Source organism: Schistocerca nitens, chromosome 3 (genome assembly GCF_023898315.1).
Source record: "Schistocerca nitens isolate TAMUIC-IGC-003100 chromosome 3, iqSchNite1.1, whole genome shotgun sequence".
In the NCBI taxonomy this organism is placed as follows: Eukaryota; Metazoa; Arthropoda; class Insecta; order Orthoptera; family Acrididae; genus Schistocerca; species Schistocerca nitens.
The window spans coordinates 936,989,292-937,002,999 of NC_064616.1; the positions used below are offsets into that span (position 1 = coordinate 936,989,292).

Genomic DNA, 13,708 nt, shown 5'->3' on the forward strand with positions numbered 1-13,708 from the left:
TCACTCTTCGGCAAAATTTTGAAAAATGGAGGTCAAACCCTACATGGGACCATCACATAAAGGCCGAAACATGTGAGACTCCTTTTAGTCGCCTCTTACAACAGGCAGGAATACCTCAGGCCTATTCTAATCCCTGGACCCACGAGGGTGGGGAAGCATAGAACTGGTAGAGAGGAATTCTAAGTGTTGCTTCACTAAGTTGATCGTGGAAGGGGTTACTTTAACTTTTGCAATCTCAAATGTGATGGATGAACCAGTTGTATGGTATGTCACCTGCACTACTTTCTATGGACTTGTTGCTTTACTGAGCAATAACTATGGGGGTTTAGTACTACAGAGTGATCTTGCAACTCCCAAGCTGACTTTGTGCCCTCTGATGTTGATGAGGTACAATTAAACTTGTTTTTGCATTTCTACTTTATCTGATAGCTTTTCACTGAATGAGCTTGGCTTACAGCTGACCTTTTAGGGCAGACAATATTGGGCAGTGATGTGCTATTTCTCCACAATTTTAATCACTTTTTACTAGTACACAGTTCTGTGTATCCACACAGTTTGCATTCATTCAGATGGGTATGTCTGGTGTTGCACATTCAAAAACTGTGCATAGATCGAATTACCACATTTCAAGAACGTCTGTGGTCATGTGGTAAACTGCAGCATGGGTATGCGCAGTGCGGTATTGTTATGAATCTGGTAGGATACAATTTCTTTTGTCATGTTCGTACAGGACTGCACTTATGAACAGTACATTGTCATTAACAGTGCACCAGTTGTACAGACATAATGAACCACATAAAAAACAAATACAACACTGACTGAAAATAATAAAGTTTGTATGCATAAACCAGTAAATAAATGAAAAAGGAAAATGCTAACAAAAGTAAGAGTCCACCACAACACGTATTACAAGCTTATGCAGAGGAAGTAATTCATATTGTCATGTGGGACACACAATGTTTATCCATTAACCTGAAATCCTGTTTTCTGTCTATGAGGTTTACATCATAAAATATTGTTAGGCTCAGGATAATATTTGATACAACATTCTTTGTCCATTAGTATTAGCAATTTTGTTGTTGTTGCCTTCATTTCCAAGACTGGTGTGAAATGGTTTGATCCAGCTCTCCATGATAGCCAGTCCTATGTAAGCTGCTTCATTTCTGAACTACTGCATCCTACACCCATTTGAACCTGCTTACTACTTGATCTCCATCTACAATTTTTACCCCTCACACTTCTTTCCAATATCTAACTGACAATTCCTTGATGCCTCAGAATGCATCTTTTCAACTGCGCCCTCCTTTTAGGCAACATGTTGCATAAATTTCTTTTCTCCCCAATTTTGTTCAGAACCCTCTCATTAATTATGCAATCTGCCAAGCAAATCTTTAATGTTATCCTATAGCACCACATTTCAAAAGCTTCTATTCTCTTCTTATCTGAACGCTTATCATCCACGTTTCACTTCCATACAAAGCTACACTCCACACGAATACCTTCAGACAATGACTTCCTAACACTTCAATTTATATTTGGTGTTAAAACCCTCTTTTTCAAAAATGATTTTCTTGCTACAGCCAGTCTAATTTTATATCCTCCCTATTTCAGTCATCATCAGTTATATTTCTGTCCAAATAGCAAAAGTCAACTAGTATGTTTAGTCTCTCATTTTCTAATTAATTACTTCAGCAAATCTGATTTGATAAACTATATTCCATTACCCTTGCTTTTCTTCCGTTGATGATCATCTTATAATCTCTTTTCAAGATATTACCCATTCCATTCAAGTGTTCTTCCAAGTCCTTTGCTGACTAACAGAATTACAATGTCATCAGCAAATCTCAAAGTTTTTATTTCCTCTCCTGGAACTTAAATTCCTCCTCAAAAATTTGCTTTGGGTTCCTTTACTGCTTCCTCAGTGTACAAACTGAATAACATCAGGGATAGGCTACAACCCTGACTTTCTCCCTTTTGAACTATTCCTTCACTTTTGTATCCTTTGACTCATAACTGTGTCTGTTTTCTGTACAAGCTGTATATAGTCTTTGATCCCCGTATTTTATCTCTGACAACTTCAGAATTGCAATGAGTGTATTCCAGTCAACATTGTCATAAGACTTCTCTTAGTCCACAAACATGATAAACAAACATAGGTTTGCCTTTCTTTCACGTATCTTCTAAGATAAGTCATTGGTCCAGTATTGCCTCACATGTTCTTATGTTTCTCCAGAATCCAAAGAATTCTTTCCTGAGGTCAGCTTCTATCAGTTTTGCCATTCTTCTGTAAACTGACAGTTTAATAAGCATCTGCATAATTTGGAACTGAAATTACCACATTCTTCTTGAAGTCTGGGGGTATTTTGCCTCTCTCATGTATCTTGTACACCAGGTGGAATACTTTTGACATGGCTGGATCTCCCAAGAATTGCAATAATTCTAAGGGAATGCTGTCTGCTCTAGGGGCCTTGTTTCACTTGGATACTTCAGTGCTCTGTCAAATTTTCCCATACCATCATATCTCCTGTCTCACTTTGATTCACTTCCTCTTTCCTTTCAACGGTCTTGCCTTTAGGTTCATTTCCCTTGTAGGGCCCTCCGATATTCCTTTCACCTTTCTCTTCTTTGCTTAGTACTGGCTTGCCATCTGAGCTCTTGATTCTTCTACAGTTGCTTCTCTTTTTTTTCCAAAGGTTTCTTTAATCTGCCTATAGATAATATCTACAGGGTATCCATAGTTACAATTGCAGTTTTAAAATGCAGTAGAAAGAGAACCACTGCTCAGAATGACGTCAAATCTGAACAGCACTTTATTGACGCAGGAGGAAACGCCATAAAACAAACAAAAATTAACAAAAATTTGATCAATATTTGGGATCATAAATGTCAGAAGATGCACACTAATGGACGCTTAGCACATGGCTGTTCCTTAGTTTGCATCTGAGATGCCCCATATGACTGTCTCCTTGCAGGACCACACACTGCTGGAAAAGCTCTTTTACAAGAATGGGGACTGTATGCCAGTAGCCCTGCAGCAGTTCTGGACACTCAAGGGTATGAGAAAAGACATTGTTCTGATGTCTGTTAAGGGTCTGGAGAAAATTATTGCAATGTGGCACAGGGAGGAAAGCAGTTGATCTTACATCTGTTGGAGATGTGGCCACAACATTGCAGGAGGCGCCGAACATTGGTATGCTAACATGAACTGCACAGGTAACTGTCTGAATGTTGAACATGCCTGCAGCCATGGTACAAAAAAATAATGTGAAACATCCTGCATTGCTAACGATACCAAAATCACCCACGTTCAATTGTTGCTTCCTGCTGACCTGTCAGCAAGACAAATGTTCCCTATGTAATGTCTTGCTAACATGAAAGTGGAGAAAGAATGGCCACGGAACATTCTGTGGACAGACAAAGCCCATTCCCATTTCCAAGGACATGTCAATATGCAGAATTGCAGAAAATGGGCAACACAAAATCTGTCGCATCTCAACCAGTACCACTTCATTCTGCAAAGGTGACTGTGTGGTGCGAGTTGATGGCACTGGTTATTCTAGGGCCATATTTTTCGAGGAGACGCATCCTGCAGGTACTGTCATCTATACTGTCACTGGTAAACACGATGAGAGTTTTTTGTGCACCAATGTCATTCCAGCCCTTCAACAGCATGAATAGGGTCATTTTTATGCACACATTGCACAGTTAGAGAAATGGCTGCTGTAGAGGCATTTTGGAAATGCTAGAATTATCAGACGTCATTTTTCTCGAGCCTGGCTGTCCAGATCACCTGATCTCTGTGACTTCTGGCTGTGGGGTTATCTGAAAGATGCTTTGTTCAGTGCTTCAATTATGAATGTAGCTGAAATGAAGGCACGCACTGCTCTACACAATCTGTATGTGACCTCCAAGACACACCAATCTGTTGTTTCTCGATTTCAATTAGTGGCAGAAAACTGTGGACAGCATACTGAACACATCTTGCATCAATAATATGCTGCTCAAATTTGACATTATTCTGAGCAGTGGTTCTCTTTCTACAGAAGTTTGAAACTGAAACTTTGATTATGGACACCCTGTACCTTTCCCGTAGTTATGCAAACTTCTACAGCCTTGCATTTGTCCTTTAGCCATTACTGCTTCACTATTTGGCACTTTTCACCAGTCTCATTTTTTAGGCATCTGTAATCCCTTCATCTGCTTTGTCAACTGCTTCTTTCTCCTTTTGTCCATTAAATTCAATATATTCTTTGTTATCCAAGGATTTCTGCTACACCTTATCTTTTTACCTATTTGACCATCTGCTGCCATCACTATTTCATCTCTCAAAGCTAGTCATTCACCTTCTACTGTATTCCCTTCACCCGTTTCAGTCAAACATTGCCTAAAGCTCCCTTTGAATCCCTCAATAATGTTTGATCTTTTCAATTTATCCAGGTCCCATCTCCTTAATTTCCTATCTTTTTGCAATGCCTTAAGTTCTATGTTACAGTTCATAACCAATAAATTATGGCCCGAGTCCACATCTACCCCTGGAAATGTCTTACAGTATAATATCTGCTTTTGAAATCTCTGCATTACCATTATATAATCAATTTGAAACCTCCCAGTGTCCCTAGGTCTCGTAAATGTATACAACCTTCATTTATGATTCATGAACTAAGTGTAACGGGAGTGAATTTTGCTCTGTGCAAAGTTCTACAACACGACTTCCTTTTCATTCCTTAATTTCTTTTATCTCATCTTACATTCGTTCAATCTCTTCATCATCCACAAGGCTAGTTGGTATATGAACTTCTACTACTGTCATGGGTGTTGGCTTCACATGTATACCTCAGCTATAATAGTGCATTAACTATGATGTTTATAGTAGCTTACCCACATTCTTATTCATTATTAGACCTACTCCTGACTTACCCTTATTTGAATTTGTGCTTATAATGTTTTAGTCACCTGACCAGAAATCCTGTCCTTACTACTGCTGGCATTGTAAAGACTTCCACATTCCCTATGTAGCAAAAACTAGAAGTCAGAAACATGTTAGCCACTTAGGAATAAAGCTTTTAAATGCACTTCCATCTCAAATTAAAGAATTGAAAGGCAAAAATAATTTCAAGCATGAAGTAAAAAAATACTTGATGGAAAAATGCTTCTACAGTGTAAATGAATACCTGTCTCAGACTGTGAATTGAAACCTGTAGCCTACTTTTTTTTTTTTTTTTTTTTAAAAAAAATTCAGACTAATTAAATGATGTTTTCAACTTTGTAATTATGAAATTTAGGAAAAATCTGTTAACTATCCGTAATACATTTTTGTGTATATCCGTAACAAGTTTTGTGTATAAGGCATAGTTCATTATCTAAAAATTTTCATTGTGAGCATGTACTTTTGTTTTTTGGGTAATATGTTGTTGTACACTACTATTGTACTATGTGTATGTAATTTGTTTGCTGTTTGTATATGTTTGTCAATTTATTATGTGTATGTGTTGTTATGTGTTACGTGTAATCAAATGACAAATCCTATATCACATGTGTGATCTACTGGATGCTAAATAAATAAATAAATAAATAAACTTCACTAATTTCCATTATATCTAACTTCAGCATACCTCTTTCCCTTTTAAAATTCTCTAACTTCCTTAACTGATTAAGGGATTTAGCATTCCACATTCTGGCCCACGCGATGCCAGTTTTGTTTTCCCTAATGATGGTATCTTCCCGAGTATTCCACGCCCAGAGATCTGACTGAGGGACTATTTTATCTCCAGAATATTTCACTCAAGAGGATTCCATCATTATTTAACCATACAAAAGTGCTGTGTGCCCTTGGGAAAAATCACAGCTGTAGTTTCCCCTAACTTTCAGCTGTCTGCAGTACTGAGACAGCAAGGTTATGTTGGTTAACATTGCAATTCCAGATTAGTCAATCATCCAGACTGTTGCCCTTGCAAATACTGAAAAGGCTGCTGCCCTCTTCAAGAACCAGGTGTTTAGTAATTCTATGCAGCACATTATTATTAACATTAGTATTAGCATTACTTAATGTAATTATAATAATACAGGTACCAATTCAAAGAGATGGCATATGGATGAAGCGACCTACCAAAGAGCTGTACCAGCACACTGACAGACTAACAGACGCGATCAGAAAACGCAGATTAACTTTCTATGGGCACATACAGAGAATGGACAACAACCGACTTACAAAGAAAATTTTTGATGTAGTAAACAGCTCAAGCAAGAAAACAAATTGGTATCATGAAATAGATGAAGACTTAAGGCAGATAGGGATCAACAGGCAAATGATAGGAGACAGGAAATACTTCAGAAACAAAGTTAGGAGTGCAAAATTTATTGTAAAGGAAAGAAAGAAGACAGGAACATTATGGACAGAGCAAAGGAAACAGGAGCACAGCCAAAGGATGAAGAGATTTTGGGAAGAGAAGAGGAAGAAAGGAAAGAAGTGAAAATTGTGTCATCATGTGATTTTCGAGTTCAAACACTGTCCATAAGGGCAACAATGAAATGAATGAATGAATGAATACAGGTACCATAATGTAATGCCATGTTGGATAATCATGTGACATTGTTAGAGGAGTCCCATGAAACAAAAACTCAGAACAATTAAAAAAAACATAAAGGTAAGCCCCACAGTACACGTTTATTAAAGTTTCCTCTGCCCCTTTGACACTTCATCACATCGACCCACTATTTTGTTCCACATGTGAGGAATTGTCACATATGATGATTGATCTTATACAAACTCAGACATAACTTGGTTTTTAAATATTCTTTCTTCACAAGTACCTGTCAGATCTTGAATACTGGTGAATTGCTGTTCTCGTTAAGAATGACTATACCGACTGCAGAAATCACTACAGGTCCATCTGAAAAAGAGAGGTGGTAATATAATACCTTTTAAAAACATTATAAGGATAATAGTGAAAATTATTACAGCTTACTTAGAACAACAACTGTAACGTACCAAAACATATATTAGATTAATAGATTAGGTAACATGCCTAAATTTTAAGATCATAAATTTAACAAGTAAGTGGTACTATCAAACAACACAAAGCACTAGCTCAACCTTCCATGGAAAAGAAAAGGAATGGGCCAAGGTCATACTAGTATGCTACTATTATCCAAAGTATTTAGGGAGAATGTCTGGGCTGAGTTATGGGCCCCATTCTTGCAGTGTTAAGTCCACTGTCTTACCAATCTTGTCATCTTAATTAACCAACTGCCAACAGCAGTCTTCTTGATTGAACATCCTATGCTACATCATATAAGCCATTGTAAAATGTGGTACAAGTGACATGGTGAACCAATCATTTTACACACTTTCTATTCCACTAACAGACAACGGGCAGGAAGAATGGAAGTACATATGCCTGAATTTACCTAATTTTTACAATTATGATTATTACACAAAATAAATGTGGAAAGGAGTGATTTATTTCTTGGCACGTGTTGAAATGTAAACTCTCTGAATTTTAAATTAGTTTTTCCATGATATACACAACACACTTCTCTCCACCAGAATGAATTATCACTTTGCAGCAGAGTGTATGCTGGTATGAAACTTCCTGGCAGGTTAAAGCTGTGTGCTGGACCAAAACTCAAACCAGGGACCTTTGCCTTTCACAGCCAAGTGCTCTACTGACTTAGCTACCCAAGCACAACTCACAACCCATCCTCTCAGCTTTATGTCCACCACTATCCCATCTCCTACCTTCCAAACTTCACAGAGTCCTCCTGCAAAACTTGTGGGACTAGCATTCCTGGAAGAAAGTAAATTGTGGAGCTATGGCTTAGCCATAGCCTGGAGGATTGTTTCCAGAATGAATTATCATGCTGTAGCGAAGTGTGCACTGACATGAAACTTTGTGGCAGATTAAAGCTGTATGCCAGACCAAGACTCAAACTTGGGACCTTTGCCTTTCATGTGCAAATGCTCTACCAACTTGCTCTCAAAAGGCAAAAAGTTCCGAGTTCAAGTTCTGGTCCAGCACACAGTTTTAATCTGCCAGGAAGTTTCAACTTCTCTCCTGTAGCATCTTCCCCTGGGGTGTGTTGAGCATTCCTGTGATGCTCTCAAGCTGAGTAAATGGTACAAGATCCTAGATTGGTGGAAAATACTCTCAAATTGGTCTGAAAAAGAGCCTTCTGCAATCTTCTTCACAAGTAAATTACATTTCAAATAAATCTCTGTTTGGTATCTACCATTCCCTGCAGTAGATTGACGTGGTTCTTCCACCTTAAATTAGTCTGGATGGATACGCCTAGAAATGTAACTCCATTGATCATTCAGTGATGATCTAATAATAAGTATCTGGTCCTGTGTCTGTCATTTATACATGACATTACATTACATTACATCTGTCTACATCGAGAATCCACTGTCATACATCAAGTGTCAATCAATTTGCTGATCTTCCTGAATTATGTGACTTTTTTTTAATGGAAACAATGTTTTGTGCCTGAACAATGTCTGATAGTACATTCACCATTCTTACAATGACTGGTCACATCTTAATAATAATAAAAGCCACAGCCTCAATGTGCCTATTGCACTTCGCAAGAAAATCCTAGTTCAACAAGATGGTGGACACAACTATTTTGTTTTGGGTCTCAATCTATATTTCTAAGGAGTCTCCTTTATCTAATAGTAACATTATGAACTGGGAATTTCTGTTGTTGTAGTGTAGGGAGACAACAAGAGTATGTATTATATATTTTGTTTTACCCTTAGCACTGGGATTAATTAACACATTAACTATGTTGGTTACACATAATCACCAAAATCACAGTAGCTAACTATCGCCCTTGGTAAAAAAAAAAAAAAAAAAGTGGGGAAAGTGGAATACATAGATTACTTTATACATTTCTTTCCGTGCCATGAAAACTGCATATTTCTGGACACCGAATGATACCTACTCAGTTCCCACCACAAGCCCTCATCATTTGTAACAGGACTTAGAGATACCACTTATAAAGGGCTAAAGATTGTGGTCAAGATAACCAGTTTTTCATATGGTAATTGAAAGTTTGGTTCCAGAACATGAAGCAGTGATTTTGATAAGTGATATTGTAATATTTCCTGTGTTAGTAAAGGGGGAATGTAAGTGCAAAGAGAACAGTAACTTTTAAAAAAATCATTGCTCATTTGACTGCAAAATCAATTTATTCATAAAATCTACTATTGCAGCTTTGGAGAGCACTGAAAAAATTGTGTCACAAATTTAAAAATATATCTAACACATATAATGTTATCATGTCTACAGGCTGAGAATTAAATGTTGTAATTGTTCTTATATTTTGCATAAATAATATTGCAAAAGATGACAACAGTAATATTAAATACTCAACCAAAGATGTGCTGATGACATACACAATGATGAACCAAAACACTATTACCACTGCTTAATACCAAGTTGGGAACACACTACAGCTCATTCCACATGGCATGGATTCAACAAGTCCTTGGTAGTTTTCTGGAGGTACGTGGCAGCAGACATCTATTAAGTGTGTGATTTGGGCAGCCATTACCCTTGACGATGGTGTATCAGAACACAACCATTGACCTAATGTAACAAGAAACACGATTCATCCAATATTTTGGCTTTTCTGTGTATATACACTGTCCTCCAGGGCACTGAAAGCCACCTGATGGCATTGTGGGCTTGTGATGGACTAATGAATGTATTTATGTTGAGCATAGATGACTGGGGAATTATTCTACTGTTGATAAGGGTCACAAAGGGGGAAACACCGACACAAGTGACATTGACAAAGGGAATATTGTTATGGCACGACGTCCGGAAATGAGCATCTCAGAGAGAATGAAGCTGGTCAGCAGTTCCCATGTCACAGTTGTGAGCATCTCTAGAAACTGGTTGAAGGACAATGAAACCCCAAGTATGCAAAAATGGAGGTCGGAGGTTTGTTCACTATGTAACACAGGATAAGCTATGCTCTGTGGCAAATCTGACAACAGGATACAGTGCTAGTGTGGGTTCAAGTGTTTCAGAGCACATTTTTTGCACATGTGGTTCCACATCCAATGATCCCTGTGTGTTCTCATATTGAACCAACATTATGAATTAGGACGGTCCTCAAGACTGGACAGTGGATCAATGGATGTGTGTCACGTGGTTGGGTGAAACATGTTTGGTATCACACCAGGTCAGGATACACTGTCATCCATGGGAACAAATGCTCGAAATGTGCACCATTCCATGGATGCAGGTTGGTGGTGGCAATATTATGTTTGAATGACATTCACCTGGATTTCCATGGACCCTGTGATAATAACTGAAGGCACCATGATAGCTGTGCACTACACAAATAATATTGCAGACCACCTAGATCCCTTCATGATCGAAGTCTTCACCAATGGCGATGACACCTTCCAGCAGATTAATTGTCCATATCGAAAGACCTTGACCGTGCAACAGTGATTAGAGGAGCAGAACAGTAAATTCGCACAGATGGCTTGTACTCCACATTCAGATGATCTGAAGTTGGTGGGAAGCCTTCTGGGACATTGTCTTGGCTCAGAGTGTGCCAAATTTGCTTTCCTAGATATTTAATTGATGTGACTGTCAGGCAGCACACCACTAATACTGTATTCCCACATGACTGATTTTTCTACTCATTTAGGTGATTCAGATTTTTTTTCACATTTAGAGCAAGCAGCCAGTCATCATAATAAATAGACAGTTTGCTCAGGCCACCCTACAGTCACTCAATGATATCACTACAGTGTTATCAGCAATTGCAGATTGGTGCTCACCATATTTGACAGATTGTTTATGTATCTGGATACCAAGTGCAGCCCTATCACACTTTTCTGGGGCACTCCTGACGATACCTTTGTCTCCAAAGAGCACTCACCATCCAGGACAACATACTGGGTTCTGATATTTAAAAAGTCTTCAACAGACATATCTGAGAATGTATTCAGTATGCTCAGATGTTAGTTTACAGTCTTCAGGATGGCAATGTGTCAAATGCTTTCTGGAAAGCCAAGAACATGGAATCTGCTGCTGCACTTTTCACCTATGGTTTGCGAGATACCATGTAAGAAAAGTGCAACCCAAGTTTCACATAAATGATGCTTTTTTTTTCTAAATCTGTACTGATTTGTGGGTAGGAGCTATTCTCTCTCTCTGAACATTATTATATTTGAACTTAGAATATGTTAAAGAATGCTGCAGCAAACAAATGTTTAGGATATTGATTTGTAATTTGGCATGTCCATTATTTTAGCTTTCTTATATATGGGAGTCACCTGAACTTTCTTAGAGTCGATTGGGATTTTCCACTGGGCAAGAGATTCACAATAAATGCAAGCTAAGTAAGGGGCCAATACTGAAGAGTAGTATCTGTAAAACTGAACTGGGATTCCATCTGGACTTGGTGACTTGTATATTTTCAACTCTTTCAGCTGCTTTTCAATGCCAGGAACGCCTATTTCTGTGTCCTCTATACTAGAGGATGTGCGGTGATCAAACAATGGTGTGTGTGTGTGTGTGAGCATTTTCTGGGAATTATTTTTTTTTGTCTGTGTACTTTAAAATTTCACTTTTCTTTTTGCTGTTTTCTATTGCCAAATCAGACCAGTCTACGAGTGCCTCAACAGAAGCCTTCGAGCTGCCCAGCAATTTTACGTAGGGCCAGACTTTTCTAAGATTCTCGACAAGATCTTTTGCCAATGTACGATGGTAGAAGTTGCTTTATGCTTTGTGCATCAATCTTTTGATATATGAAGGAATTTCTATGCACTTTTGCCTGTGTGCTTTTGTGAACTGAGAGTCCAACAACCTTCATTTTATCAGAATTTCTAAAGTTTATTTTAAACTACCCATGAATCTTTTCCACACTTAATCCACTTACTAAGTACCTACTCCTCCAGAGTGTTATTTAAAATCAGTTTCAACTTTGCTCACAATTCCTCTATGTCCATTGTACTGGAACTAAATGATACCTATAACTGTAAAAACAGGATGCTAACAACTGCTTATTTCCAGCATAAAATCTCTCCTAGCTTTCTGAATTGATTCATTAACTTTAGTAACCATCATGGTTATGATAGCATAACAATTACTAACCTCACCACCTCTACACCAACATTGTCACTAATGTTAAGCCTGTTAGTAGTTACGAGGTCTAAAATATTTCCATTGCATGTGGTTTGTTGCACCAGTTGATCAAGGCAGTTTGTGAAGAAAGCTTTCAGAACTTCTTTGCAAGGCTGTCAGTCCATACCACCTGCAATGAATCCATAGACTTCCAGTCTATTGCCAGTAGATTACAGTTGCCTCCAATTAATATTGCATGATCATGTTACTTCCATGCTACTGAGTTAATACTTTCTCTGGATGGTCCTACAGCTGTTACAGAGGAATTGTGGGGCTCGTAAAAACATTCGATGACTAATTTGAGTTCATCTAGGTTGACTACTCATGTCCAGATAACTTCGCAACAATACTCAATTTTAAAGCAGCAAAATGGATCTCATCAAGGGCTGATTATTCTAGTCACATCAGTTTCAAACTGTTTCCTTTATTTTTCAGGTTTTTCCCATCTGGATAGTTGTATATCATTTTCTATCTTAAATGTGTTGCAAAACTTGTGTCAACAAAGCAGTAGTTTTAATTGACAACACAAATACATTATCAAATATGGATGGAAGAAAAGGAAAGGTAAAAAAATAGCACGTAATGAATGGTTATATTGTGCAGAACACTGTCCAGACAACTGCAGACTGTTTAGCGAGATTACATTACATACGTGTTTTGTTCCACAGATCCAAAGAGAAAAGATCTCCAATGGTGCAGAACTTGTCATAAATCACACCTATTTATATGTAGCTGATAACTGGGAAAATCTAACAACATTTCCATGTTTATGCTGCATGTGCTAAAAAACAAAAATTATTTTGTGGATTCAGTCAAATTACAAGGAACTTTTAAGCCACAGGCATAACCAAGTGATTAGCTCTCGTACAAGTTGCTAAATGCGTCACTGATATTTTTACTCATCCTGAATATTTTTTCTAAGATTCTATCCCCTCGTTATCCTTCAGTTCCTTTCAAGCCAGGCAGCTATCTTCTCCAGCAGTACCCTCCTTACGGTAAAAGTGAATGCAAACATATTTGAAGTCATAAATGAACATCTTATGGAATGAAAATCACTAACAGAACTGCAAACAGCTGTATGTATGATCATTTATTTGGAACCAAATAAAAATAAAAGATCTTATGTACAGCCGTTTCCAGTTTTCATTTCACAAAACATAAATTCAGAGCTGCGGTTTCTTAAGTGAAATTAATGTGTTGTTGGACAAAGTACAATTCAGAAAAATGTGACAGCCCATTGTAGAAATTATCTGTTTTCACTATTGCAATTTAGGCCTTGAGGCTATTGTCAAGTGGTATACTGTAAGACTTCAGAACTCCTCCGATATGCGCATGTGTCGTATCTGAGCCTTTCAACAACGTTATCATCTTTAACATAAATTCAAACAAGCTTGTGTACAAAAAAAAGGTTTATTCAAATTTATGTTAAAAATGTTGACATTGATAAAAAGGTCAGATATGATGATGATGATGATGTGTAATTTTCAGTTTGACATGTGCTAAACCACAGTTTTTTTTCTTCTTTTTTTATTTCCCAACACACACCTGATAATAGCCTG

At 37.7% G+C, this 13,708-nt stretch overlaps 1 protein-coding gene across 4 annotated transcripts in view; it reads right to left on the reverse strand.

Moving 5' to 3' along the window:
- LOC126249016 (zinc transporter ZIP3-like) overlaps positions 1 to 13,708 on the reverse strand; it is a 46,802-nt gene that overhangs the window by 22,281 nt on the left and 10,813 nt on the right. For all 4 annotated transcript variants that reach the window (XM_049950615.1, XM_049950614.1, XM_049950617.1 and 1 more), the window contains exon 2: positions 6,811 to 6,890. The gene's annotated coding sequence lies outside the window, so the exon portion shown is untranslated. The remainder of the gene's footprint in view (positions 1 to 6,810; positions 6,891 to 13,708) is intronic.